At 45.8% G+C, this 26,744-nt stretch overlaps 2 long non-coding RNA genes across 6 annotated transcripts in view; both read left to right on the plus strand.

Moving 5' to 3' along the window:
- LOC118968527 (uncharacterized) overlaps positions 1 to 26,744 on the plus strand; it is a 250,437-nt gene that overhangs the window by 108,211 nt on the left and 115,482 nt on the right. The window lies entirely within an intron of this gene.
- LOC140843098 (uncharacterized) lies at positions 21,173 to 26,623 on the plus strand. 3 transcript variants are annotated; one of them, XR_012120559.1, is made up of 2 exons: positions 21,173 to 22,059; positions 25,103 to 26,623. It is a non-coding gene; the product is annotated as an uncharacterized lncRNA (long non-coding RNA). The 3 variants fall into 3 exon arrangements; XR_012120560.1 differs by having other exon boundaries at positions 25,182 to 26,623; XR_012120561.1 differs by having other exon boundaries at positions 25,729 to 26,623.

The following is a 26,744-nucleotide window of genomic DNA, read 5'->3' on the forward strand; positions in this document are numbered from 1 at the left end:
GCTAGCGAAGTGACCTGTCTTTGGAGAGAGGCTAGGGAATCGGCAGTGGATGTCAGGGCTCCCTCAAGTTTGGTGTTGAGATCTCTAACTGCCCATAGAGAGTGACCCAAGGCTCCTCCCGAAAACCCCACCCCAATGGCTGAGGTGATTAAAGAGATACCGACCATGATGGGAAGGAAAGCAGCCCTTTTTGTGCGCCAGTGCAAGGGAGGTTGGAGCTCAAGGAATTCTGCCGTGCTGTAAAGTGTAAGCTGTGGGATTAGGGTGACGAGAATGCAGGGTGTATCGGAGTTGAGAGGTAGTGAGTTGAAAAGGCTGCCATTACACCAAAAGAAGTGTCCTGGTTGCGTAAAAGTCTTAGAGCCGGAGGTAGGGGTGTAGATAGAGAGGCAGTGAAGTGCACTGGAGGGGGGTGGAGTTGGGCCTACACAGTGGTGGATGGTGAGATTATCTGGGTATTCTGGTTCCCACAGGGGTATGTCTGCCATGGGACGGAGGGGTTGGCCTTCTGCATGGAAGGAGTAGTTGGAAATATTGAGGGGCACGGCGGCCAGCAGTGGGCGCTGTAGTGATGCGCACAAGAAACAATTGGCGGTGTTGAGGGTGTGGTTGAGAAAGATGGTGGTGTCTTGAATGAGCTGTAACCAAGAGTAGGAGGAATAAGAAGATGAAGAAGCGCCGTCAAGAGTTTGGATAATGACTTTTTCGGAATGTCTGATATCTGATGCAACTTGAGAGATCTGGGAGCGAGAGGGAACATACTCTCGAGAGATATGAAGGGTACCATGGGGGGTCGAGGACCCCTTGTAGTAAACTGAGGCTGTTACTCCAGCAGCCCATCGAGAGTCCCAGGGATCTGGGATTAATAAGGAGAATGAGCCGTTGGGATATTTCATGAAACGGTTGGAGGAGTAATACTGTGGGTACTGGAAGTTACTCATGTAGTGAATGGTGCAAGACCAGTAGGGGCATCCCCCGTAGGTGTCTTGCCATCGCCTGCAATAGGCTTGTCTTTGGTCATAGAGGAAGCAGAGGTAGGGAGAATAAAGGTAGCTGTAAATGAACACTTCAGTGGAGGGAGGAAAGTGGAGGTACAAAGGCTCAGAGCAGCCTTTCAGAGGGCAGTCTGATTTGGCAATGAGGGCAGTAACTTTTGTTTGATGCTGTGTGTAAGTCTGCTTGACTTTGAATCACCATACAAAGGAGGGTGGGGCGGCAGGGAAGACAATAGGAATGAGGGAAAAAAGCGAGAGAGCAGTAAAGGAGGAAAAAGTCATGATTCAGGTATGGATGGCAAAGAGGGTGCACGGGAGATGCGGAGCTTCAAGGGATCAGAGGGATGAGGCGTGGTAGAGTAGACAGCGTCTTGGGCTGTATCTGAAGGACTCTGGATTGTGACTGATGGGTCTTGGGTGTCCAGAGAAGGTGAGTCTTGGGTATTTGGTTTCAACCTGGCGATATGAATCCAAGGGGTGACAGAGTTATCAGGCAGTGAGAGCTTGGTGGCCGAGGGGGTGCAGAGAATAACTGGGTGTGGACCTTCCCATTTCGGGGTGAGAGAGGGCTGATCTTCTGGTGGCTTATAAAACACTAGTTGGCCGGGCTGTAAGACAGGAGGATTTTGGGAGGCGGATGGATCAGGAAGGAGCCAATCTTGATATTTCCACAATTCAGTGCGGAGGAGAGAGAGTAGTGGAAGGGCTATATTGGGAGGAATTGGTCCTTTGTGGGAAGGGAGCCCCGGGGGTAGAATCGGGCAGCCGTACATGATTTCAAAGGGTGACAAGAAGGAAGGTTTCTTTGGGAGGGCTCGAATGCGGAGTAGAGCTAAGGGAAGTAAGCGAACCCAGTCAAGGTGTAGTTCTAGAGATAATTTGGTCAGGATGTCTTTTAGAGTCCTATTGGCTCTTTCTACTTTTCCTGAAGCTTGTGGTCGATAAGGACAATGTAAATGCCAGGGGAGTGAGAGCGACTTGGAGAGGTTTTGGATAATTTGGGCAGTGAACTCAGGGCCGTTATCTGATTGGAGGGAAGTGGGCATCCCGAACCTAGGAAAGATCTGGGTGAGGAGGATAGAGGCAACTACGGATGCTCGTTTGTTAGTGGTGGGGAAAGCTTCGACCCATCCTGAAAATGTATCTACTAGCACGAGTAGGTATCTGGTACGTCGTACAGGGGGCATGTTAGTGAAGTCTATTTGCCAATCTGCAGTGGGGACATTACCCCTTGCTTGATGAGCTGGGAAGGGTCGGGCTTTGAGGGGGGTATTAGGGTTAGTGCGTTGGCAGATGGTGCACTTGCAGGTGATTTGGTTAAGTAGGGTTTTGTCTTCAGGAGAAAGAGGAAAAAAAGATTGTAAAAAATGGATTAAGGATTGGGGGCTGGGATGGAACAGGTCATGTAAGAGGCGGAAGAGAGACTCTTTGTCCTGAGAGCAGAGGGCGTCTTGTGATAAGGCTAAAACTGCAAGGGCAGACGGATTGTTGTCTGGTGCGTTTTCTGATAGGGCAACTGACCGGGCTACTCTGTTGGCCTTGTTGTTACCTCTTGCAATGGGGGAGTCGTCTTTTTGATGTGATTTGCAGTGGACTATGCCTAGTCGGTGTGGGAGTTGTGAAGCCTCTAAAAGTTTAGTAATTAAGGCTGAATTAGTTATGGAATTCCCTTTTGTGGTGAGGAGGCCTCGTTCTTTCCATACTGCCGCGTGGGACAAGAGAATGTGGAATACGTACTTGGAGTCAGTGTACAATGTGAGAGACGTGTCCTGGGCCAGAGTGCAAGCTCTGGTGGCTGCAATGAGTTCAGCCTGCTGATTGGTTGTACCAGGGGGTAGGGCTCGTGCTTCAATGACATCTTCGAGGGAGACTACTGCATATCCTGAGTAGTGGATGCCCTCATGTTTAAAGGAGGACCCATCAGTAAACCAGATGAGGTCGGAGTGTGAGAGGGCTCCTTCGGAGATCGTGGAGTGGCACGGAAGGAAGTTGTGAAGGGCTTCCAGGCAATCATGCGAGGGAGTATGAGGAGAGTAGGGCAGAGGAAGAAGAGTGGCTGGATTTAGGGGCGGGCAGGGGAGGAAAGAAATGTTTGGATTTTGGAGGAAAGAGGACAGTAAGGTTAGGAGTCTGGAGGGGGGGAGAGTCTGTAAACTTTTGTAGGTTAAGAGATCTTTTAGGTGATGTGGGGACAGAATGGTAAGGGGCGCTCCGAATGTTAGTTTGTGAGCCTCTTTCTGCAAGAGCTGTCCAGCGGCTAATGCCCGTAGGCAGGGGGCCCATCCCCGAACTGTGGGGTCTAATTGCTTGGAGAGATAAGCTACTGGGGCAAAGGATGGGCCATAATATTGGCCTAGGACTCCTAGAGCTTGACTGGACCTCTCATGAATGTATAATGAGAAGGGTTTTGACAAATCAGGGAGATGGAGAGCTGGAGCTTTTACAAGGGCTTGACGGAGCTTAATGAAGGAGTGTTGGGGTGAGGATGATAATGGTTCTTCAGGGGGGCCCTTGCTGAGGTCATATAGGGGTCTTGCCAACAGGGAGAAGTTAGGGATCCACGCTCTAAAATACCCAGCCAAGCCTAGAAAGGAAAGGATTTCTGTCTTGGTTTTGGGAACGGGCAGGTCAGAGAGGAGTCGTTTTCTGTCTAAGGTAATGGACTTTCTTTGCTGAGACAGAAGGAATCCAAGGTAAGTGACAGAAGGGGAAGAGATTTGAGCTTTGACAGGGGATACTCGGTTACCTCTGGAAGCTAGAAGGTTAAGTAGAGACGCAGTGTCAAGTTGAGACTGTTCCCACGAGGGACTGCAGAGCAGAAGATCATCTACATATTGTAATAAAGTGGACTCGGGGTGATCATGGTGAAACTGTTTGAGGTCTTGAGCTAGGACTTGTCCAAAAATATGGGGACTATCTCGGAAGCCTTGTGGTAAAACTGTCCAAGTAAGCTGTACAGAATGTCTGGTGTATGGGTCCATCCAGGTGAAGGCAAAAAAATCTTGGGAGGAGGGGTCTAGAGGAATAGAAAAAAATGCGTCCTTGAGATCTAGGACTGAGAAGTGGGATGCAGAAGCAGGGATCTGCGATAAAAGGGTGTATGGATTTGGAACTAAGGGATGGATAGGGACAATGGCTATGTTGATGAGGCGAAGGTCTTGGACAAGGCGGAAAGATCCGTTGTTTTTTTTCACAGCTAATATGGGGGTATTAAATGGGGAGTGAGTGGGTCTGAGGTAGTTTTTGTTTAAGAGATCTTGAATGATGGGTTGGAGGCCTATGAGGGCTGAAGTGGTTAGGGGGTATTGGGCCTGACAGATATACTGAGAGGGATCATGTAATTTGATAGAGGCAGGGGGACATAGGGCCATGGAGGGGCTTGTAATGTCCCAAACTTTGGGATTTACAGGGTGTATAAGGGCAGAACTGGAGCTTTCATTGGGTAGAGGGGGGTTGTCAGCTATGAGGGCTATCAGAAAGGGAGTACTGGGGGCTGTGGGATTGGATATAGTTATGGAAATGTGGAGGAGGGAAAGGATGTCCCGTCCTAGTAAAGGGATGGGACACTGGGGCATAACTAGGAAGGAGTGGGAGAAAGGTATGGGACTGTCTAGGATTGTGCATAAAAGGGGGGGTTTTTTTAATGGGAAAATCTGTTTACCTCCTACCCCGTCTATAGGAGTAATGGCTGGCATGGTAGGGCCCCGGTATTCTCGCAAGACTGAGAAGGTGGCTCCTGTATCTAGGAGGAAGGAGATGGGGCGACCGTCTACTGTTAAAGTAACCCTGGGCTCCTGTTTGGTGATGGAAATGGTCGGGCGAGAAGCTCCCGGGCCCCGTCAATCTTCTTCTGCCAGCCCCACTAGGGTGGGCTTAGGATGGGGGTTGTTCGTCCAGCCTCCCCTTTGGGTGGTTGGGCAATCAGACCCCCAGTGGCCCTTTTTGTGGCATCTGGGGCATGCGGTGGTAGGAGATCTGGGGGAGGGGCACGCCCTTGACCAATGTCCCTCTTTTACGCACTTGAAACAAGCTCCTGGGGGGGGGCTTGTCTGTAGAGGGGCGCCCAGGTTGTGGTTTTATCAGCTGGGCCAACATCTGGAAATTGGCCTGATCAGCTTTTTGTTTACGGCGTTCTTTCTCCTCCTCCCGGTTATGGAAGACTTTAAAGGCCACTGTTAGGATCTCAGTCTGTGGGGTAGCGGGGCCCTGTTCTAACTTTTTGAGTTTAGCTTTAATGTCTGGGTAGCTTTGAGCTAGGAAGTATGTCATAAGGACCTGTCTTCCTTCAGGTGTTTCTGGGTCCAGGCTGGTATACTGTAATAGGGCTTGAGTGAGTCTATCTAAGAACTTGGAGGGGGTTTCGTCTCTCTTTTGAATTATGTCTTGGAGCTTTTGAAAATTGACTACTTTACGAGCTGCCTTTTTTAGACCTGCTATTAAGCAGGAGGCAAAAATATCTCGAGAGTGGAGACTCACAGTGGTGTTATAATCCCAGTGTGGGTCTTGTTTGGGGACAGCAGTGGGACCAGGGGGACAGGTGGGGTCAGTCCTGTGGGTTTCGGTAGCATGCATTTGGGCGAAGTCCCAAGCCCGTCTACGCTCCTCAGGGAGGAGAGTATTGGCCAGGAGCATGAAAATGTCATGATGCGTGAGGCTGTAAGACTGGAGGGTCCATTGAAACTCCCTGATGTAGGTCGTGGGATCAGTGGAAAAGGAACCTAGGCATTTCTCTAGTTGGGCTAAATCTCTTAAGGAGAAAGGTACGTGAACGCACAAGATGCCTTCGGATCCTGCTACCTCCCGGAGCGGGGCGATAATTTTGGGAGGCCCTCGGGACCGAGTCTGAGGGGGACTGAAGGGTTCTGGCTCAGTCTGTGCAGGGGAAACAGGTAATGGGGGCAAAGCCGCGATAATTTTGGGAGGCTCTTGGGACCGAATCTGAGGGGGCAAAGACGGACGAGGCTCTTGGAACTTAGTTAGAGGGGGGCTGAAAGACTCAGGCTCGATTTGGGGGAGGGGTGAAGGTGAGGGAGACGGAGGAGGAGGTGGTGAGGTGCAGGAGGAGATGGGGGAGGAGGGGGAAGGGAGAGGATGGGAGGCTTCTGCGGGGTTGGAGGCTGCGGCTGCGATAGAGGAAGGGGGAGGGGCTGTTGTAGGAGAAGAAGGGGAAGGGAGAGGATGGGAAGCTTCTCCCTCGGGGAAAGCGGCAGCGGTGGCGGCGGTAGAGGAAGGGGGAGGGGCTGTTGTAGGAGGAGAAGGGGAAGGGAGAGGATGGGAAGCTTCTGCCGTGGGGAAGGCGGCAGCGGTGGCGGGGGTAGAGGAAGGGGGAGGGGCTGTTGTAGGAGAAGAAGGGGAAGGGAGAGGACGGGAGGCTTCTGCCATGGGGAAAGAGGCGGCAGCGGTGGCGGAGGGTGGAGGGGTTGTAGGAGGGGGAGGGGCTGAAGGGGGAAGTCTGTATGGCGGAGGCTTGTCGGCCGGGTCAAAGGTAATTGAAGAGGGACTGGGAGTGTGTGGAGGGGAGGGAGACGGCTTGTAGGCTAGGAGAACTTGGGGTGGGGAGCAGGTGGTGCAGAGGCTGGGATTTTGAGCTAGGAGGCGAAAAGCTTCCATATAGGGAATCTCCTTTCATTTTTTCAGGTGCTGGCAGTAGTTAAAGAGATTGCGAGTGATGTTAGGATCAAGAGTTCCTCCTGCGGGCCATTGGTTGTTATTGTCTAGGGGGTATGTCAGCCAATCTTGGGAGCAATATTTACGGAGAAGTTTTGGTTTTATATCAGGCGTCAGGGAGAGGGTAGCTAGATGCTTAAGCAGGCATTCAAGAGGTGAACTTTCAGGGAGGGATGAGGAGGCTCCCATGGCTAAAGGACAGAGAAGGAGACAAACAGGGGAAGACAAACGGAGATCCTTGGACTGGAGGCAGACCACAAGGAGACAAAATGGCTAAAGGACAGAGAAGGAGACAAACAGGGGAAGACGAATGGGGATCCTCGGACTGGAGGCAGACCACAAGGAGACAAAGTGTGTCCCCGATGATCCTTGGTGGTCTGCGGAAACTCGTATACGAGTCGGAATTTCTTGGGAAGTGTGGGTCGTCACCCAGACTTCCCTAAGAAGGCAGAGTGCCGGAGTCACGAGGTACCTAGCGCTAGGCGTTTTCGGCAGACCGAACAGGTTTCGGCGGACGGAACAGAAGGAGGAGGGGGCGGGAAAGGGAGCGTTCTCATCCGCAAAGGAGTCACCTCATTTATGGCTGTTGGAGGGGGAGGGAGCTGAGGGTCCGCTGCAGCCGTGAAGGCCTGAGGCGGGGATTTATGGCTGTCGGGGGAGGGGCCTGAGGGTCCGCCGCAGCCGTGAAGGCCTGAGGCGGGGAGCGTTCCCTCCTCGTCCCCGAGCGTCAGGGCCTTGCCGGACGATCACGGTCAATGGCACTGCGATAGCTCAGGGAAGAGTGGCCCACCCCGGGGAAATTTTGCTTAAAAAGTTTCAGCTGAGGCGGGGGTTTATGGCTTTTGGAGGAGGGGCCTGAGGGTCCGCCGCAGCCGTGAAGGCCTGAGGCGGGGAGCGTTCCCTCCTCATCCCCGAGCGTCAGGGCCTTACCGGACGATCACGGTCAATGGCACTGCGATAGCTCAGGGAAGAGTGGCCCACCCCGGGGTGGCGGGGGGGGGACTTACCTAAAGGCCAGAGAGGAGTGGTGAGTGTGATGAGCCAGCGCCGGAAAAAGAGGACAAGGGCAAGCTGCTGCTGGTGTTGGGGGAAGACGGGGCCCAGTTGGGGTGTCCCGTCTCCCGGGTTTCGGCACCAATGAAAGGAAAGGAGCGACACACAACAGCAATTCACCGGAGAGTTCCGCTTTATTAGGGAAAGGTGCTGGGTTATATAGGATGGGGCATAGGGTGATTGTGGTGTTACTTCTACAGGGCTGGTGGCTGTTGGCTAGGTGCTGGGATTGGGAGGGGGGCGAGAGGTGATTGGGCTTCAGGTGGCGCCGGCAGGAACCGAGGACCCCGAAAAGAAGCCGGAAGTTCGCCATCTTACTGGTGGGGACCCTTCAGGTGAGAGAGAAGTCAAGTAAAAAAATGTAAATAGTGATCGCAGCCTTCTAGGTACTGACTCTGGGGCTTTTGGTGCTACCTTGGCCAAGTTCATCTTCCTGGGGCTTAGTGAAGTACAAGGAAACCTGAGAGGCATTTTTTCTAGGTCACGTCTCATGCAGTTTTGAGCAGCCAGTCCCATGGAACAGTTTCAGCCTCTTGGTTGGGAGTAGGGGGTTTCACTGTGCTTCATTTTTTTGTTGTTGACAAGACACTATGGTTGGTGTGATGGACAAACTTAGCTGTGCTTTTTTCCTGGCCTCTTTCCCAGCCTATTTATGTAAACAAATTGTCATCAATCACAAAGTGGAGAAAGGCTCCTCCAGGGCCTGATTCAGAGGCCGGTGTGCTGAGCACACATTTGGCATGGACCATGTGTTGCCCTGGGTCAGCTAGCTGTTACTTAGATAGTATTGTAGAGCATCAAAGGGGGCAGGAGATCTGGCAGGGCCTTGAGAAAGGCCTAGGGGAGATGTCCCAAGGTGGAGGGAGGCAGCCGCCATATATGCTGAAAGCCTGAACATGGCTTTCTGGAACTTGCTGATGGGGAATGTGAGCCTCATGGTGCCATAAAGTCTGGCAAAGCACAGTCCAGAAACTACAAGGCTGAGTTCGGGGTCATTTCTTCTTCCTGAATGGCTGAGTGTTTACTTACATTTTAACCCCCGAAACATACGAAGTAAGAAGTTTTCTGAAATGCGTGGCATGCCCAGAGCGTCCCTCCCTCCAGTTCTAACTGTACAGCCCTGTGGGCTTCTCAGAACACACACCTCCAGTAGAGGAGATGTTCCAATGGCTCAAATTGTACAAGTATTTATGATTATAATTTGAAAATATAAATACTTCTAGGCGGGAAACACTGTAAACACTTACCAGTCCTTTCCATGATGAACACACAGGGGAAGGAGAGGGGCTCCTTCCCAGGCCCCCAAGGTGGAGTCTTGGAGGCAACAGTGAGGATCCAGGCGAGGGGCAGGAATCACTCCTGCTTTGTCCAGAGGTAGCATGCGCTCCTCACCCTTCCCTAGCCACAGGGGTCAATGAAATCCACTGGACATGAAATCCACCTTCTCTGCTTGGGAAGTGACTTCTCTTTGCTTTTTTACCATAGCTTTCTTTACATGGACTCATTCCATACAGATCACCCATGTAAAGTGTATGATTCAGTGGTTCTTAGTGCATTTACAGAACTGAGTAATCATTAGTACAATTTTAGAATATTTTTCTTACCCTCCCAAATCCTGCACCCCTTCAATCCCCTCCCCCTCCCTGCCCTACGCAACCACTGATTACTTTCTGTCTTTATAGATTTGCCTATTCTGTGCATTTCATATAAATGGAATCATAAAGCATGTGGTCCTTTGTGACCAGCTTCTTGTACTTAGCATAATGTTTTCAAGGGTCATCCATGTTGTAGCACGTATCAGTACCTCATTCCCTTTCTTGCCAGGAAATATGCTGACGTATGGATATACTGCATTGTGTTCATTCATTCACCGGTTGGTGGATGTTTGGGTTGTTTCTACATTTGGCTCTTGTGAAGAATGCTTCTGTAAAATGCTTCTGTAAGCATCCATGCACAAATGTTCATGTAGACATCTATGTGTTCATTTCTCTTGGGTACATACCATACCCAGGACTGGTACAGGTGCTGGATTATAGGGTGGAAGAATTGCTAGATTATATGGTAACTGTGATTGTGTGTCCAGAGCTACTTATAAAGATCCTGGGTTGGAGTTATTCATTCACATTTAATATTCTTTGTTACCATTTTACTCTAAAGAAACTTGGATTAAAAATGTGTGTTTGTGCTGATTTTTGCTGGTGAACTTTTTATTCAACTCTGTTAGGGTTCTTGGGCTTGTGGAGGTAGAGCCCGTGCTGTCCCTTGGTGCTGTTACCAAGCTACCCTGCTCATTCTGCCTTTCCTCCATTTTGTTCACAGGTTAATTTCTCTCTCTGGGACTGTGGTTTGTTTTTAAGTTTAGGAATTACAGAAATAACAAGGGAGAAAGCACAATTCCTGTTTTACTAAAGGCTGGAGGCTGGAAGTGAGGTTAGCAAGGGGGTGGGAAAGAGTCTAATTCCTGGAAGGCAGGGACGCTGCAGGGCTCGCTCCCTGCGCCCTGCGCGCCTCCAGCGCCCCGGGGTCCCCGCGCCCTGCACCCTACGTGCCGCCCGGCACTCACAAGAAACACCTGCGCGCTACAACTGCCAAGGGCAAGGAACTCCTTGAGACTCCATATCCTGTTTGGGAATTGTTTCAAGTGAAATCAGCGACTCTTCCCTGTATTACAACAATTGTTTTAAGGAGAGAAAAAGAAAGAAGGGTTGCACAAGGACACTTGCTTCAGAGAGGGGTGGGCTCGCAGCTGTCACCCTGCCTGGCCACGCCGGCAGCCCCACGCCGGCCTGCTGCTTCCCGGATGCAGGACAGCGAGCCCCCGTCAGGTGGGCAGGAGGGGTCTGGGCAGCCGCACGCCCTCGGGGCGCCCTCTCCCTCTGCTGACGCGCCAGCTTCCCTCTCTTTCTGCACCCACTCCGCAGCATTCCGCTGTTGGGGGCCATCACCCGCGCTTGGCCCGGGACGCAGACACCGCCCCCCTCTTGGACTCCGCTGCTCTTCCTCCCCTTCTTCCTCCCCTCCTTTTCTATCTCACTCTCCATGTGTTTATTCGTCCTCCTCTCTTTACACTTCCCGATTTTACATGTGAAAGGGACGTTTGAAAAAAAAGCCCTTTCTATGTCCATACTGCATTTTATGGACCAACAGAGAGGATTTGGCACAGCGGGTGGACCGGTTCTCCGTCCCCAGAGGCCTCGTCTCCTGCTTGGATGAGGTGAGACCCAAGCTGGGTCTCTCCAAGAAACGAGAACACATGGGACCGTGCCCTCCGTGCCCTCCGTGCCCATGCTCCTGCTGTCGGCCGCGAAAGAAAGTGGTGCCCCCCCAGCGCAGCTGGGCCACTTGGCCCCTGTCTGGATGCAGCCCCCAAGTTCGCTCTGGGGAATGCTGCCGGCCCTCTTGGAATACTTTGTCTGAACCCCTTCAGGATGTTATGGATCTTAGGTGTTTCTATACCAGAATATTTGGGGGTCCTGTCTCTGATCTGTCTGATCCGACGACAGGTCTTCCTTGTACACAAATGTGAAAAATGAGCTTTTCTTTGGAGAGAAGGTGCAGCTGTATTCCTGTCTTCTCTAAGTGAGATTTTGCCAGTGGAATGGCCGAGGGGCCTGGACCAGAGCATGGAGGGGGGTTTAGAATAGTGCTCTTGAAACTATTAGCAGTGAAGGACCTGTTTTTTAAATTTCCAATCAAAATTTTTGTAAAATACAGTAGAAATAAAATACTAGAAAACTGAATGGAAGAAACAAACACATACAAAATATAAGCTCTGATTTTTTTTTTTTAGGTTTGCTAGGTATCAGGTTGCTCTGAAAAATTGTTGTAGAAGTTCCTAAATGCTTACTCAATTTCTGTACTTCTCTTGTTGCACACCTCGAACAGACTGGGCTGGCAGCCGACTGCAGAACCCACGGTCCCCACTGCCTCGTCTTGCCCCAGCCCCTGCTGTGGGGTCGCCAGCTCCTGCTGTTAGCTGGACAGCAGGAGCATTGGTGGGCTGAGTGTTGGCTATTGGGAATTTCTCCGCAGTAGGGAGCAGAAGTCACAACCTGAGCCTGATTAGTGCTTTCTTAATCAGGTTTTTTTAGACAAGAGTTTTAGTAATGAGAAGCTGAATCCACTCAAGTTGATTTTAGGTACAAAACTCATGGAATCCACAGGAAAGTTGTAGCAGCAGGCCCAGGAAGTTCCAAGGCTAGGGCAGTTCCAAGGACCTCAGCAGCTCAAGTTCATGGACCTTCATTCACTTAGAGCCCCATCATTAACATGGCTCAGCTCCTGGCTCCCTCAGTCTCTATGCCACTTGCCGTACATTACCAAGAGAGAGATTCTGTGGATTGACTATGGGAAAGGATCCACCTTAGTCCAATTAGTGGTGGAATAAGAGATGGGGTCTCATAGCCTGCTCTCCCACTCGGTGGGACCTGTGAAAGCCAGCTGCCTGAGGAAGCAGCTAATGGCAGAACAGGGACCAAGGGTGGCTCTTGGTGCACACTGCTGCCTGGGGAAGGCCTGGAGTGATGTGCCAGTTTTTAAACAGGAGAAAGGTTTTAATCATTAAATTGCAGGGAGACATTCCGGCCTGCCCTGTGTGATCAGCTCATCCCCCTGGGTCTCTAACTGCCTGAAATGTTACTTCCTTACTCCTGGTCTGACTACTCACTTAGCAAACATGAGACTCTGCGGGAGGCACTGACCTGTGATTTACGAGTCATAAAAGGGCTGGGGTGTTTGATGCCTGTACTTATCTGCTTGAGAAGAAACATTAAACGAGAGCTAATGGACCCTTGGTTTCTAATGTGGCTGCTGCTTGCTTAATGTGCAGCACACCAGCCTGGCTCTCTGGCCAGGCCAAGCTGATTTTCATCTTGCAGATCTCAGTGAAACTCACCCACAGCTACAGCTGCAAGTAGAGCTGAAAGGCCCAGAAGCTGCTGTTTTCTCCTTTTCATGCCTTCACCACTGAAGGTCTCTTGCTATGAAGATGCTTCATGTACAAACCCTCAGTGTTAAAATCCTGATGGAAGCAAAAAATTTAAGCTGATGACACCATTTCAAATGACAGTTTAACAATCCATAGTTCTAGATGAGAGGCCTCCTTGACCTTATACTGAACAATTTCTCATAGAGGCCGAGTTCATTTGAATCCAGAATGATTGCATTTTCCTTCAACTAGACAGCTGGCAGTGAGTGCCCAGAATTGGTTAATGCCGGGTGTCTACAAGCAACGAACTCTAGGTGGCACTGCAATGCAACATTCTTGCACAGTTAGGGTGCAGAAAACGGGAAGATTTAACGCTCAGGACCTTTAACTCTTCAAGGAAGGGAGTATAAAAATCACAGCTTAGAGGTGGCTGTAGAAGCCCGGGGACCACAGACCCCCGTCTTCAGGGACTAAACAGTTAAATGGCAAGGATGGTGAAAAAGGGAGTTTGTGCCTAGTGGTGGTTTGCAAAGTCTTGACACAAAATAAAAATCACAGCCATTTATTCCTGGGAGATAAGGAGGCAAAGGGAGAAAACAAAAGCCTGAGAAAACAGAGTAAGAGTGAGAGAGGAATGGATTTTTAAATTACTGTCATTTTATTTTGAGGGAGAATTTGGGCTGAAGTACACAAAGTTTCTCTGTGTGTATGCTCTTATCTGACCATTGAATTAATTTTGGTATAGTTATTAGTTATAGTTAGAGAATCATGGTAACACTGATTAAAGGTACTTACGATCATGAGTAAGAAAATGAATCAAGAAGAAAAGCTAAAAAAAAAAAAAGTAGAAACTAGGTGAAACATCATGAAGTGTCTTCTTGAGGACCACATACTCTAACACTTAGGTGTGTATTGGGCTTATGATATAAGGAGTAACTTCGCTCATCTGATTTTGATGGTTTGGGAAAACACATAAGCTTATTATCTGGATGTTATCTGTCTAAACCAATGGTTCTCAAAGTGCGGTTCCTCAACCAACAGTATCAGGACCACCTGTGAATTTGTTAGAAATGCAAATTCCTGAGCCCTACCCCAGGCCTCCCAAATCAGAAACTCTGGGGCTGGGACCCAGCAAGCTGTGTTTTAGCCAGCCAAGTGATTCTGACGTAGGCTCAAGTTTGAGTACAACTGCTCTAAAGAGACCCTCAAATACATGTGGGGAAAAGTGAGAATAATTTAGTGAAACTTTGAGCCCTTGTGTCTCTTAACAGTGTGCTAAGTAATGGGGTTCCAATGAAGAGAACATAGTTCTCCTCTCAAACTGTTTATACTTGAGCAGGGAAATAGGCATTCTACAACTCCATATAACTGCTGTATAATGCAGTCATTCTGCCTGGGAAGGAGGGAAGGGAAAGCCCTAGAGGGTGGGGGAGGACATTTGAGAGAGTCTTGAGGGATGACAAGATTTAATGAGGCAGAGAAGGGCTTGGTGCCTGTCACTGTTGCCAAAGAAGAGCTGCATCCACCTCAAAAAGGGAGGAGCCAAGCATGTTGAGAGAGACTGTTTGAGTCTTCCTTTCTGTACCATTTGGTCAACGACAGGGGCTTTGCAAGTCACTTATTAAGAAGGAATATCTGGCTGGCCCTGGACTTTTCACTCAATGCCAGAAGCCAATAAAATAGTATCTACAAACTTGTGGGGCAGACAGTGACTCAAGCATGTTACAGCCAGTCAAATGGAGGTGTTGGTCAAGTGTAAATCCAACAGGTAAACATTATCACACAACAACAAACTAAAGAAATACAGAATGCATGAAACCTTTGAAAACAAAATTACTTAGATTCAGTGATGTTAGAGGTAAAATCAAAATAAAGCACTCTGGGATGGAGTAGTCACAGTAAAAGACCAGTGGTAATCCTTACTGGGGGTACGGGGTGTGTGTGGGAGTACTCCTTTACTCATCTTTCTTTGCAGGAAGTTGATTTTTAAAAACAACTCTAGACACTTTAGCTTTTTTGGAATCTTTCCTTAACTCAGAGGGCTCTTTTAAGAAATAATACCATATGGCAAAGAAACATTTATTGAAGTTTATTTTCCTTTACTTTCTTCAGTTTCTTTTTCGTGTGTTAAGGTTGAGTAAAATTGAGTTTTAAAACTTTCCAAAAATTAAAGCTGGTTAATATAGTATAATCTCATTTTAATTAGCTTATTTTCCTGTCCATCCATCCATCCATCCATCCATCCATCCATCCATCCATCCATCCATCCATCCATCATCTTTCTATCCTATCCTTGGTTAATCTACTTCAGTTTCATGGTGTTAAGCATCACCTGTTTGCTTCTGATTTTCAGATATTACCTTCACCTCTGATGACTCTTCTGATTTTCGGAAATACAGCCTACTGGACAGCACCACTTGAATGTCCAATAAACACTGTAAAGTCCACATGTTCAAAATCAAATTTTTTCATCTTCCATACCCAAATTTGCTGTTGTTCCTATATTTCTCAATTTCCTATTTCAGTTCATGGTATCCCCATCAACTTGGTCACCCAAGTCAGAACTTGCAGTCATTCTAGTTTTTTACCTCTCCTTCATCCTTCCTGTCCAACCAGGGAACAACATTACTTCCTAAATACTTGGGTTCCCCTTTCTTCTTTATTCCTAGTTACCACTGACCTAGGAAGTATCCTCCCCAGAGTCTTTGACAATAGCTTCATAACTGGTCTTTGGGCTTCCTTGGCTTTTCTCTATTTCAGTTTATCTCCTCTGTGCTCCAGGGGGTACTTCACAGACCGCTACTGCAGCACCTGAGAGCTGTTTGGGTAGGTCTCTCTCACTGTCACTGCAGGTGCCTCCATGTTAGGAGGTGTAGATGTACCTGTGCGTGTGTGTGCGTGCGTGCGTGCGTGTGTGTGTGTGTGTGTGTGTGTGTGTGTGTGTGTGTAATTTCAGTGCCTGTTATACACTATGGCACATAGTAGGAACACAAAGATTACTGAAGGGAGCTAAACAATCCTGGTATACATCTTCCTGTTGACTACCAGATACCCTCTCTCTCTCGCCTGGGCACAATTGGAGAAACCCTGCCAAATTCAATAGTGCTCCTTTTTCTCTGAACTCTAGACCACCTTCTGTGGACACTTTCTTTCTTCAGATATGTTAATACTATTGATTAAATTATAGCTTTTTTTTTTAGAGCAATCACATTCTGGTCATATCTCTCTAGACTATATCCTAGACTCCTTAATTGGGTTTCTTCATTCCTTCATTCACTTGTTCACTTATTCTATTCATTGAAGGTTATATATTTAAGTGGCATCTATTAGGTTTTTCGTAAGACCATGCCCTTTGTATCACCGACTTCGTTGTGTAAGCCCTTCTGAATGTGAGCCCAGGGGATGCTTCAGAGGATGGGATGTGTGCGTAGGGTGGAGTCAATGGCAGGGTTGGGCAGGAGCCTGGTGTGCTAACTGCGAACTCAGGTGATCTTGTTCTTGAGAAGGTTCTAGTACAGAGGTTAAGAGCTATGGTTTCGTAGGGAGGCAGACCTGGTTTGTAATCTCTAGTTAACTGCTTAGTGTACAAGTTCCTAGCTGTGAATCTCTTCAACTGTTAAATGGAGTTTGCAATAGTAGGACTAACCTTATGGGATTGCTTTGATAATTAGGACAGATAATGTTGAAAGCACAATGGCTGATGATAAGTATGCAACAAAGGGAAGTCAACCTCCTCATTGCAGCGTCATCATTAACGTGTGCTCTGAGTCTGGACTTGGTCAGACTTTTCTCTGGATCCTCTTCACTCCCTCTCCCTTTGGGAGGTGATTCGGGATAGCAACTGGAGCCTGAAAAAGACCTTGGGGACATCCAGTGCACCAATTGCCTTTTTCTGTTTTCTCTGTTAGGAAATGCTTTGGGTTTTCAGGGACTCTGTTCGTACAGGGATTATTTAGCATTTTTATTCTCTGAAGGAGCTGGCATAGCTTCAGTCTGTAATTCTCAGGAAAAGATGTTTAGCTGTGCCTTTCTTTGTTTGTTGGGAACATTTCTGTAGATAAGCATCCTGCACAGTAAATAAACTGCATTGTTATTACATTGCCTAGCAATTTACCTGTAACAGACGGCTGTGCCTGTTATAATGACATGATAGCTAATCCATACCCCTGCATGATTTTATCTTCTACTGGAGGAGGCTGGCAAGTTTAAAGGGGAAGGTCTCAAGGATCAGCTAGGGGAGAGCAGTTCTGGTTTTTGTGAGTGAGTTTCTGCAGGAGGTACACCACAAATCCTATATCCAGATTTGGAATGAGTACTTAATTTCAGGATCAATTACCTTAGACGTCCCTTAAGTAGGTTGTACCTAAAGCTGAGGTTTGATTTAGTTAAGGAAGTTCTCATCTTCAAGTCTGTGGTTAATACAGAGGATAATTTTTTTTTTCCTTACTGCATTAGATGTTTTGGATATAGAAATAGCTTATCACCCAACTTGTCTTAAAAGTAAATAACAATTGCCTTTAGCAACTGGTAGATAATGCTGGTTTCTTTAACTTCCTCTATGCTTTCTGACAGAGCCCTCAAAGTGGTGATATTAGATCCAAAGGCAAGAACTGTTACAGCACTATTATTTCCACACTGCTTACCAAGAAACCAAAACAATTTATAGTGTCGCTATAATTTTCAATGTAAACTGCTTTCAATTGTGCCTTGTTTCTTGAGGTTTGCTGTTTGTTTTTCTGACTATATTGAAAGCTTCTGGAAGGAAAGGGTTGGATTTGGACTTCTGGGGAGGCTGTGCCCCCTCCTGCAAAGGGCACAGACTTGGAGTTCAACCTGGGTTCAACTCCTGGCTTTAGCCATTAACAACCTTATGACCTTGGGCAACTTATTCACTTTCCTGTAAGCTTTTTGCTGCTATTTTCCCAAAGCTCATTTAAGATATACTTGAGCAGTTTTTTTAGTACTTTTATTTACTAAAAATACTTTATATACAAATGTATACTTTATATATTACATACTGCATGAATTGCTTTTCTAAATGGTCTCAGATACCCTTCCCAGCTTAAATATTACTTTACTATTTAAGTGCTTATAATAAGAACAAGGATTGTTTCAAATTTGGGAAACTTCTCAGTGGTACCATTTGCTTTTCCCCCATTCATTCCTCCCCAACCTTTCTCCTAGGCAAGTAAATGTGTCTCACTCCTAGTGATATCTTAGGTAGGGCGATTGCTTGCTGGTGGACTATTTATATCTCTCTAATCTGTCTATTTCTCTCATCTCCAGCTTCGCCAATAGCTAACATTTATTGAAGGCTTACAGTGGGTCTGGTGCTCCACAAGCATGATCTCATTTAATCCCCACTAAAACCATTATTATTGCCATTCTACAGGTGGGGAATTTGAGACTTAAAGGGGTGAAGCAAATTATCTAAGGTCACCAGCTAATTAGTGTTAGACTCAGGTCCAATATGTCACTTAGACTTGAGTGGAAGATTGGTAGGAGGGCTGATAACCATCTGCTCAGCATCTTGCTTCCCTCAAGTCAACTTCTTCTTCACATGGAAATATGAGCTTCTGTGAAAGAAAACCCAACATCCCACCCCAGCATCCTCCCATCCCTGAGACATGAACAATCCGCACAAGCTGCCTTCTGACCACCTTCCCTGTCTCTTTCAGGACCACCCTGCCCTTGCTGTCTGCCTTTTGTGACCTTCCTCCAGTTCTGGGATGTGCCATCTCTCCCCTGTCCTTGGAGTCTTTGTTGATGTTCCCTCTGGCTGCAACACCCACCCCCTCTCCTTACCTGCAGGCCTGATCACATTTCCTCAGCCTGCTATGAAAGAAAGCGTGCTTCACTCCTCCAGCTGATGTAGGATGTTGCTTGCTCATGTACCATTTGTATCTCTCTGGGTTGTCTGGGTTCAGTAGCTCGAGGACCCATTTGTTCCCGAACTCCCATTTGTTTAGAATCCCCTGTTACATGCTCCCACTAGCTTGTGTCCTTTCTTAATGGCACTTAGCAGGATTTATAGTTCCAAAAATTTTGTCTGTGTAGTTATTTGGTCAATGTCCGCCTATTCCGGAAGTTTTAAGAGGACAAGCATTGTGCCCCTTTTAGCTCATCTTTTATCCACTGGGTCTAACAGAATACTTGGCTCATGGTATTGTCACTTGTCATGTTGAATAAAAACTGAGCTTTAGAAACCAGGAAGTGGTAATGTTTGATCTTGGAGGGTCTTAGCCTTCTCCTGTTCCAGGAGAAGCAAGCAGCATGTACAAACTACATGGCTTCTGGGTCTCTTCACAAGTGTGTGTGTATGTGTGTGTGTGTGTGTGTGTGTGTGTGTGGCATATACACAGACTTGCAGACACACACACGCACCCTCCCTCTCTCCATTACAGGCAGCTGAACCAGGAAGGTGAAGAATATTTTTCATGGCATTATTTTTATGATAATCTATTTCGATGGTTAATTTGGTTTAGAACACTGATTTATCACCAGTTTATAGATCTCTCTCTCTCTCTCTTTTTATTGTCCTATTTGAATTATAAGGATGGCATGTGTGAAATGGAACTTCTTGGCCTATTGTTCTGCTCCTCACGCAACCAGTGTAGTTCAGACAATAAAAAGATCTATAAATTTAATATATACACAGAGTGAGAGATGAAAGAGAGGGACAGAGACAGAGAAAATGGGTAATACTTTGGAATTGGATGCCACACTTATCTATCTCTGGTGAAATTCAGAATCAAAATTTACATGTGGAAGAGGCATAAATGAGGTATGAAGGTGTTGTCCTCTCATGTGGAAAGGGGTCTAGCAATTTTAGCTTACCTATGTTACATAGAAAGCATTTTTTCCTCTTGTTTTTAACAGTTTTAAGGGCTGATGACTGCTAGGCTAACTTTAGAAATATGTGCTCTAAAAATACGAGTTTAAAGAAGATAAATACTAGGCACTTGAACTATATAATTGCTTAGCCTGACAGATACATCCCAATTATATCACCAACAAGCATCTAAAATGGATATATATGCTTGTAAATTTTCTCCGTCACCTGGCACACACTTGCATGAATTAGGTATTCAATAGATGTTTGTATAATATAAGTATAACTGAATGAGTGTTGAAGTATTGCAGGTTAGCTGGCACCCTGACGGACAATCCTGACCTCACTGATGTTTCACCAGAGGAAGGATTGTGCCCCTCTCCCCTCATCCCCTCTGGCAGTTAGTCTAAATGATGCCCCTTCCTGGCCAACTCTTCCACTTCTTTTGACTCATGGCTTCCCTTCTGGTCTTGTTACTCCTGCCACACTAGCTATGCACCTGTTCATTTCAAAAAGTGAGATGGAAAAATTCTAGTGGCATGGTTAATCCTGATAAAGTGCCTTCTGAGTGGAAAACAAACAACAATCTTCCCACCTTCTGAGGAAGAATTTTGAATGACCAGGTGGCAGTTCCCAGACGCGATTTCACGTGAGGTTCTTGGATTGACTATTTATTGCTATGCTTGAAATGATGGTTATTATTGTTACAAATATTATTATGCTGAGGAAGCCAGCTTGCAAGCACAGACAGCTGCATTGTTTACAAACATAATTAATGAGGTGATTTTTAATATCAACAGCTCAGCACCAGCCTTCCTAAAGACTGTTTATGGCCTGGGCCACAGAGCCATTTGTAACTTCCACAGCACTTCTTTGACAGGGCTGCCTCCAAGAGCCATTTCCTTTGGCTGTGCCCTGGTTTATTTTATGAATCACAAAAATAAACCTCTACTTGTTGCTGGTGAGGAGTGGTTTATGTCTAGCAAGCCCAGGTCCCCAGAAGATAAACACAGGAATACTTTCCTAAGAAGTGAGGGTGCATTTTTTAGCAGCCAACTTCTGTATTTATACACTAATCATCCAAATAAGGTGGCTGTCCTGGGGGATTGGGGAGGAACGGCACCTTCCCTTTCTAAACATGGAAGTGCTATACATGAAATGATGCTCCATAACACCTGTAATATATCAGCACTCACAAACCTGGCTTATACTTCAAATAGGCTTTTGACAGCCTAACAATTGAGGCCTTTTATATGACCTCAGACTTTCATTCCATTTAATTATATTTGGGTGAACAGTTTGAACAGAAGATTTTCTTTCTTCTAAATCTGGCCTGGGCCAGCCTTTCAAAGGGGACTCGAAAGCAAGCCGTTCTCCCTTGTTAAGTATCAGACCAAACTCATCCTTTTGTTTTTATTTTTCCCCTTACACTCCTGATTTTGAACTTTGAGGTCTGCAGTGACAGGTGACTGGTGTATCCCAAATTCGAAGATGCCTACTATTGAACACCTTCCCAAGTAAGCAGAATGACCCCTCCACTTGTATAATAAAATGTGAGCTGATCACCCTTCCAGGCTCTGCTGTGTCCAAGAGCAAGGAGTGGGTGTCAGTCTGCTTTCCTGGACCATTTCTTACAGTTCAGAGGACAAAGGATTTGATCATGTGCTAACCTTCTTGCCTTGTGTTCTCTCTGTAAGAATAGAAATAGGTTAGCATAAGCATAGCCATCTTAAAGGCCTAGAAGCCATTTTCTGAGTATGTGACTTAGAAAGAAAAACTGGAACTGGGTAAGGCCTTGAAAAACAAGTTAATCATGAGCACCGGGTGGTGGGCAGCTGTGACCCTTGGTCAGCTAACCTTGGTCAGTAAATCTTACATACCAAGCTTATCGTGCAGAACCTCCCTGACCATTGAGGAGTAGTCTTACCCTGCCCTTGCTTAACCCCAGGATATATGTCTTGCAAGAATAATGTATAGTTATAGAAAATTGCTATGAGTTAAGTGCTTTGAAATTGCTATATAAACCCTTGGCTCTGAGTGCTCGGGGTCCTTGTTGAGACCCGCTGCTTCGGGCTGACTTGGACCCCAACTAGTTGGCTGAATAAAGACTTTGCTTGAATTTACATCTCTATGCCTGTGTAGTTTGTTCTCTGGGGAAGCCTCGGAAGCCTGGACCCTAACATTTGGGGGCTCGTCCGGGATACGAGCAGCTTCCCTGAGAACAAAGGACAGCTGGAGGCAAGGTCTAATTGTCCGGACGGGGCAGTGTAATTCGAGGGTCGCCCCCTCGTGTCTGCATAAATCCATTATAAAGCGGGAGTCGCCATCCCGTGTATGGTCTCGGGTTAGTGGTCCCGAGTGAGGAAGTCCGGGCTGGTAGTCCCGGCCCCCAGGTTAGCGACCCTGGGTGAAGCCCAGGTAACCAATCCTGGCCCTAGGGTCCGAGTGACTCGGCCTTAGGAAGGCAAATCCGATCGGCAGAAAACTGGCGCCCGAGGAGGAAAAGATCGAGCTCGTCACCCTGCGGCAGTCCGAGTGGACGCCCTTCAGGAGAATTACGAGAGTTTTTGAAGACCCTGAAAGTGGTGAGTGTGGTGCGCACCAGAGTGAGAGAAGGACCGGTCCGAACGAGTGCGATCAGATGTGGTGTGTGTGTGCTTAGTGTTATCATTGACTGTTTTACTGTGTTTTGGTTTCGGTTTATATTTTTTTTCGCTTCTCATTTTAAGTTTCCTTGTTCTAAGGTTCTCCTGCTCTCTCCGTTCCTCCTTTCTGCCACTACATCATTCCCCGTGGGCACGGGTCGGGCAATTAAGAGCCATTAGGGCGCCCGCCGCTAGAAGACTCCCGTGACAGGATAAGGGGGTCACAGCCGCGAATCCCAGATAAATTTGCGTCCCCCGTGGAAGGAAAACTGTGCAACGACAGGCACTCGTTCACAAGCACATACAACAGTCATTTTGTTTGAAGTGGCATCTTCATCCTTCGCCTTTGTCTCCCTCATATTCTTTTTCCTTCTTTCTCACCATGAGACAGACTCAGACGACCCCCTAAGTGTGTAAATGAATATATCTTTCTACCTCCGGATGGTATTAATGAAATTGATTTAAAGACAAGCGCTTGTGAAAATTAGGTAGTCTAAAACTTCCAGAAAACCTGATAAAAAGTGTTAAGCATTAATGCTAATTTGAGTTTGCCTGAGGCGGGCATGTCCTTGTAGTTATCAGCTGCGTAAATTTACCTGAGGTCATTTAAGTCATGTTATCTGCTAAATCTTTTAAAAATAAAATGCTTAAAGGCTTGGCTTTGTCTAATATTCAGTAAAGGTCTTGTAAGTAATCTAGAATAGTTGTTACGAATGAGTGAACTAAATGACTGAAGCAAGTGAACCTCTTTTTAATTGTGTGTTACAGTGTGTATACCTACCTACTGCCTGAGAATCTTTGTAGAAACCTAAAACCTTAAAGTTTTGCTAAGTTAAGAAGATATACTCTATGAGAGATTGTGCTGTAAAGCTCATGGTTACAGAAATTATAAAATGTGTTCATAAATTTGTCAATCTAAAGAATGTTAGTTTAACAGTTTACAATGGCCTGCTTCTCGGTGTTCACTGGAAATTAAAGTTTCTAATGGTTTTAAGTTTTAATTAAAACTATTTAAAGTAATAAAACATTTCTCTATGCTAAAAAATGTATGTTTTAATAAGAAAAAGTATAAAGAATGAAAAGTCTTCTGCATGCTAAAGAATGTGTTTTGTGATAAAGAAAGTAACTTTGTTCTAAAGTACAGCTATTTGTTTAAAGAGAGAAAACAGCGTGGTGCCTTTTGTTGTAGAAGACCCGCTCAGCCTGTTGCTTTGGGGGGGAGGGTCAGGATGTTTAGAGATTAAGTGAGATAAACCCAGTCAAGCCGTAGGCAAGCCCAGGCTAATTCTCACCGGCTTATGTGCTTGGGACCATAGGGCAAATGAAGAATAAATTACTATATTCTTACAGATATAGTCCTGCCTAGTGAAATTAAAGCAAGTGAATCTTGATATCAAGTGCACAGCAAAATTAGAATCTCGTTTCTAGTTAAACAGTTTTCTTTAACTGTTAGTCTGCTCTTAATGTTGAAAGATCAAAGCAGTTTCTCATGCTTAAAGTCTCAGTGAGTTGCCAGAATATTAAAAAAAAAAAAAAATGAAATCGTAATATTAAAAAGACTAAAAGCTAAAGTTTGTTAACAACTGTATAAGCTTTATTTGCCTTTGAAATATTTTGTTATTGAAAACGATTGCATGGCCTGAGAAATTGAATTATTTATTCCATATATTTTTATAAGTGGAAAAATCTCTAACCAACAAATGATTAAAGTTGTTACTGATTATTTGTTTTCTTAATTTATCCTCCTAAGCAGAATGGTAACAAAGCTTTTTTCAGCTGATTAAATGCACTTAGTTAACAAACCAAAATTTATTCTTAAAAATTAAACTAGAATCTAGACAAGATTATGTTTCTCCCAGAAAAACAAGTTTCACTGTAAAAGTTTAAATGGACAAACGTGTGACCACTTTTGAGAAAGGTTGTAATAGATTTTTTTGACAACCACCAGGTCTTCTTGTTTAATTTATATGCTGTATGTTTTAAAAAAAAAAAAAAAAACATGGGGGATGAAAGGAAAGGAGCGACACATAGCAGCAATTAACCGGAGAGTTCCGCTTTATTAGGGAAAGGTGCTGGGTTATATAAGAAGGGGCATGAATTGATTGAGGTGTCACTTCTACGGAGCTGGTGGCTGTTGGCTAGGTGCTGGGATTGGGAGGGGAGCGAGAGGTGATTGGGCTTCAGGTGGCGCCGGCGGAAACCAAGGACCCCCGAAGAGAAGCCGGAAGTTTGCCATCTTACTAGTAGTAGTCCTTCAGAGGACTCTTCATATTTTTTTAATGCAAATGATCTTAGAGCTTTTAATAGAATTTGCATAGCAGCTTATATCTACTATTAAAGAGTAAAACATTCTTGAAGCTTTCAGAGAAGACCTGTAGACTTAAGCACTTTCTCTGCTTTTTTTGTATCTGGTCTTGGACACTTATGCTAAGTTCAAAAAAAAGTGCTTTTACCTCTAGTTAACTCTGATATTTTCCAGAGGGCCCCTGGAACATGTCAGAAGAATTTTTTCTCATTAGAGAAAGTATTTGACTAATTTGGCTTATTTATCTGATATATATTTATTTATTTACCAGGAAAGCACTGTCAAAGAGAATGATGCTAAACTTTGTTACTAAATGTTTTGTATTACAGAAATATCAGAATTTCCTTATGTCAACTGTCTTACAGTAAGCTCTCATCAGATCTTTAACCATTGTCATTTGTAAGTCTTTTGTCATTTATAGTATTATCCCTAAACTGGTAAAGAACTAGATTTCAGCAGAACAGGTATTAGTTACATAAGATTACATAAACTAAAGAAAATGATTTTGTGTCTTTTTGTTTCAAATGTTGCTGATAAAGTGTTTTAACCTTGTTCTCTTAAACTGAAAACAGTTTAGTAAATGACTATCTTTATGAGCAGAATTGAAACTTCCTTCTCTCTACCTGATCCCTCCAGAGTTTAAAAACTTTCAGTGACTGTTTTTGTATTCCATGGCAGTATGTTTATTTGCATGAGTTCAATAAGAATCTGCTTTCCTTGTGAGAAGACTACTTAAGAACACTGGTTATACTGCCAGGGCTTTGACTGGAATGTCATACCTGAGAGACATGTGCATGGACTCAGATGTGAACAACTTTAAGGAACTAAGATTGACTTTATAAAGCCAACAAAGCCCCTTGGAAGAACTGGCCTGGTACCTTGCTTACAGAGTTCCCAGCAGCCTTACCAGGTGAGTAAAGAAGGTCACTTCCTGGCAGGTTCAGAGACCTCGAGAAGAGAAGAATTCATCCAAATCTACAGGTACTGCAGGCAAAGCCTGATGGCAAGTCTAGCTTGGCTGTCTGGCCTCAAGAGGCCTTTAAAAGTTCAATCTGAAATTCCTTACAAAAAGTTCCAGCAAAGCATATTTAAAAGAGCCTGTGTAATCAATTGCTCTTCTTGCTGCACTTGTGCAAATGATCAAGCCAGCTGTTAATTATTTTCTTAACCTGGTTACTTCTAATAAAAATGAGGGTGATTTTAGAGAAAAGTATTGTTTCAATAACTGCAACCTCCAGAATAGAAAATCCAACTCCAGATGTTGCTACATAACCTAATAACACAATTTGTTTTATCTTGCCTAGAAGCCACAAAACTGCAAATAGTAATAGAAGCGCCAGCCTTCTGAAGCCCTCTCAACTGACCAGTAATAGAGACCTAGCTGCACCCTTTACTGCACCCCCTTCTCAGCACGAAGCAGCCAGAGCGGTCATCGCCCCTTTTCCCTAGCAGCAGCTAGAGTCCCTATCTGTAGAAGACAAAGACCGAGACTCACTTTATCCTCTGCAAGTAGGCAAAGAACCTGCATTGAGAGAGTTCCTAAAACTTACACCTCCCTCTACAACAAGACAGAAGTAATCAGCACCACCCCAGCTTATTCTAACAAGTAGTAGGCCCGCCAAACCGGAGTCACTCCATGTGTTACCTTTATCAAAGAACGCATTAGCATCGTGCAAATCATAGTGTTGAGACAGAACTATCAGAGTGTTAACCAAACAGATGACCCCTAATTTCATGATTGAAATAGATACAAGAAGAAGAGGGGAATGTAAGAATAGAAATAGGTTAGCATAAGCATAGCCATCTTAAAGGCCTAGAAGCCATTTTCTGAGTATGTGACTTAGAAAGAAAAACTGGAACTGGGTAAGGCCTTGAAAAACAAGTTAATCATGAGCACCGGGTGGTGGGCAGCTGTGACCCTTGGTCAGCTAACCTTGGTCAGTAAATCTTACATACCAAGCTTATCGTGCAGAACCTCCCTGACCATTGAGGAGTAGTCTTACCCTGCCCTTGCTTAACCCCAGGATATATGTCTTGCAAGAATAATGTATAGTTATAGAAAATTGCTATGAGTTAAGTGCTTTGAAATTGCTATATAAACCCTTGGCTCTGAGTGCTCGGGGTCCTTGTTGAGACCCGCTGCTTCGGGCTGACTTGGACCCCAACTAGTTGGCTGAATAAAGACTTTGCTTGAATTTACATCTCTATGCCTGTGTAGTTTGTTCTCTGGGGAAGCCTCGGAAGCCTGGACCCTAACACTCTCCTCCACAGACTTCAGGGGGATTATTGTTATTCTACTCCCCCTTGACCATGGAATTGC

Source organism: Manis javanica, chromosome 8 (assembly GCF_040802235.1).
Source record: "Manis javanica isolate MJ-LG chromosome 8, MJ_LKY, whole genome shotgun sequence".
Classification (NCBI taxonomy): Eukaryota; Metazoa; Chordata; class Mammalia; order Pholidota; family Manidae; genus Manis; species Manis javanica.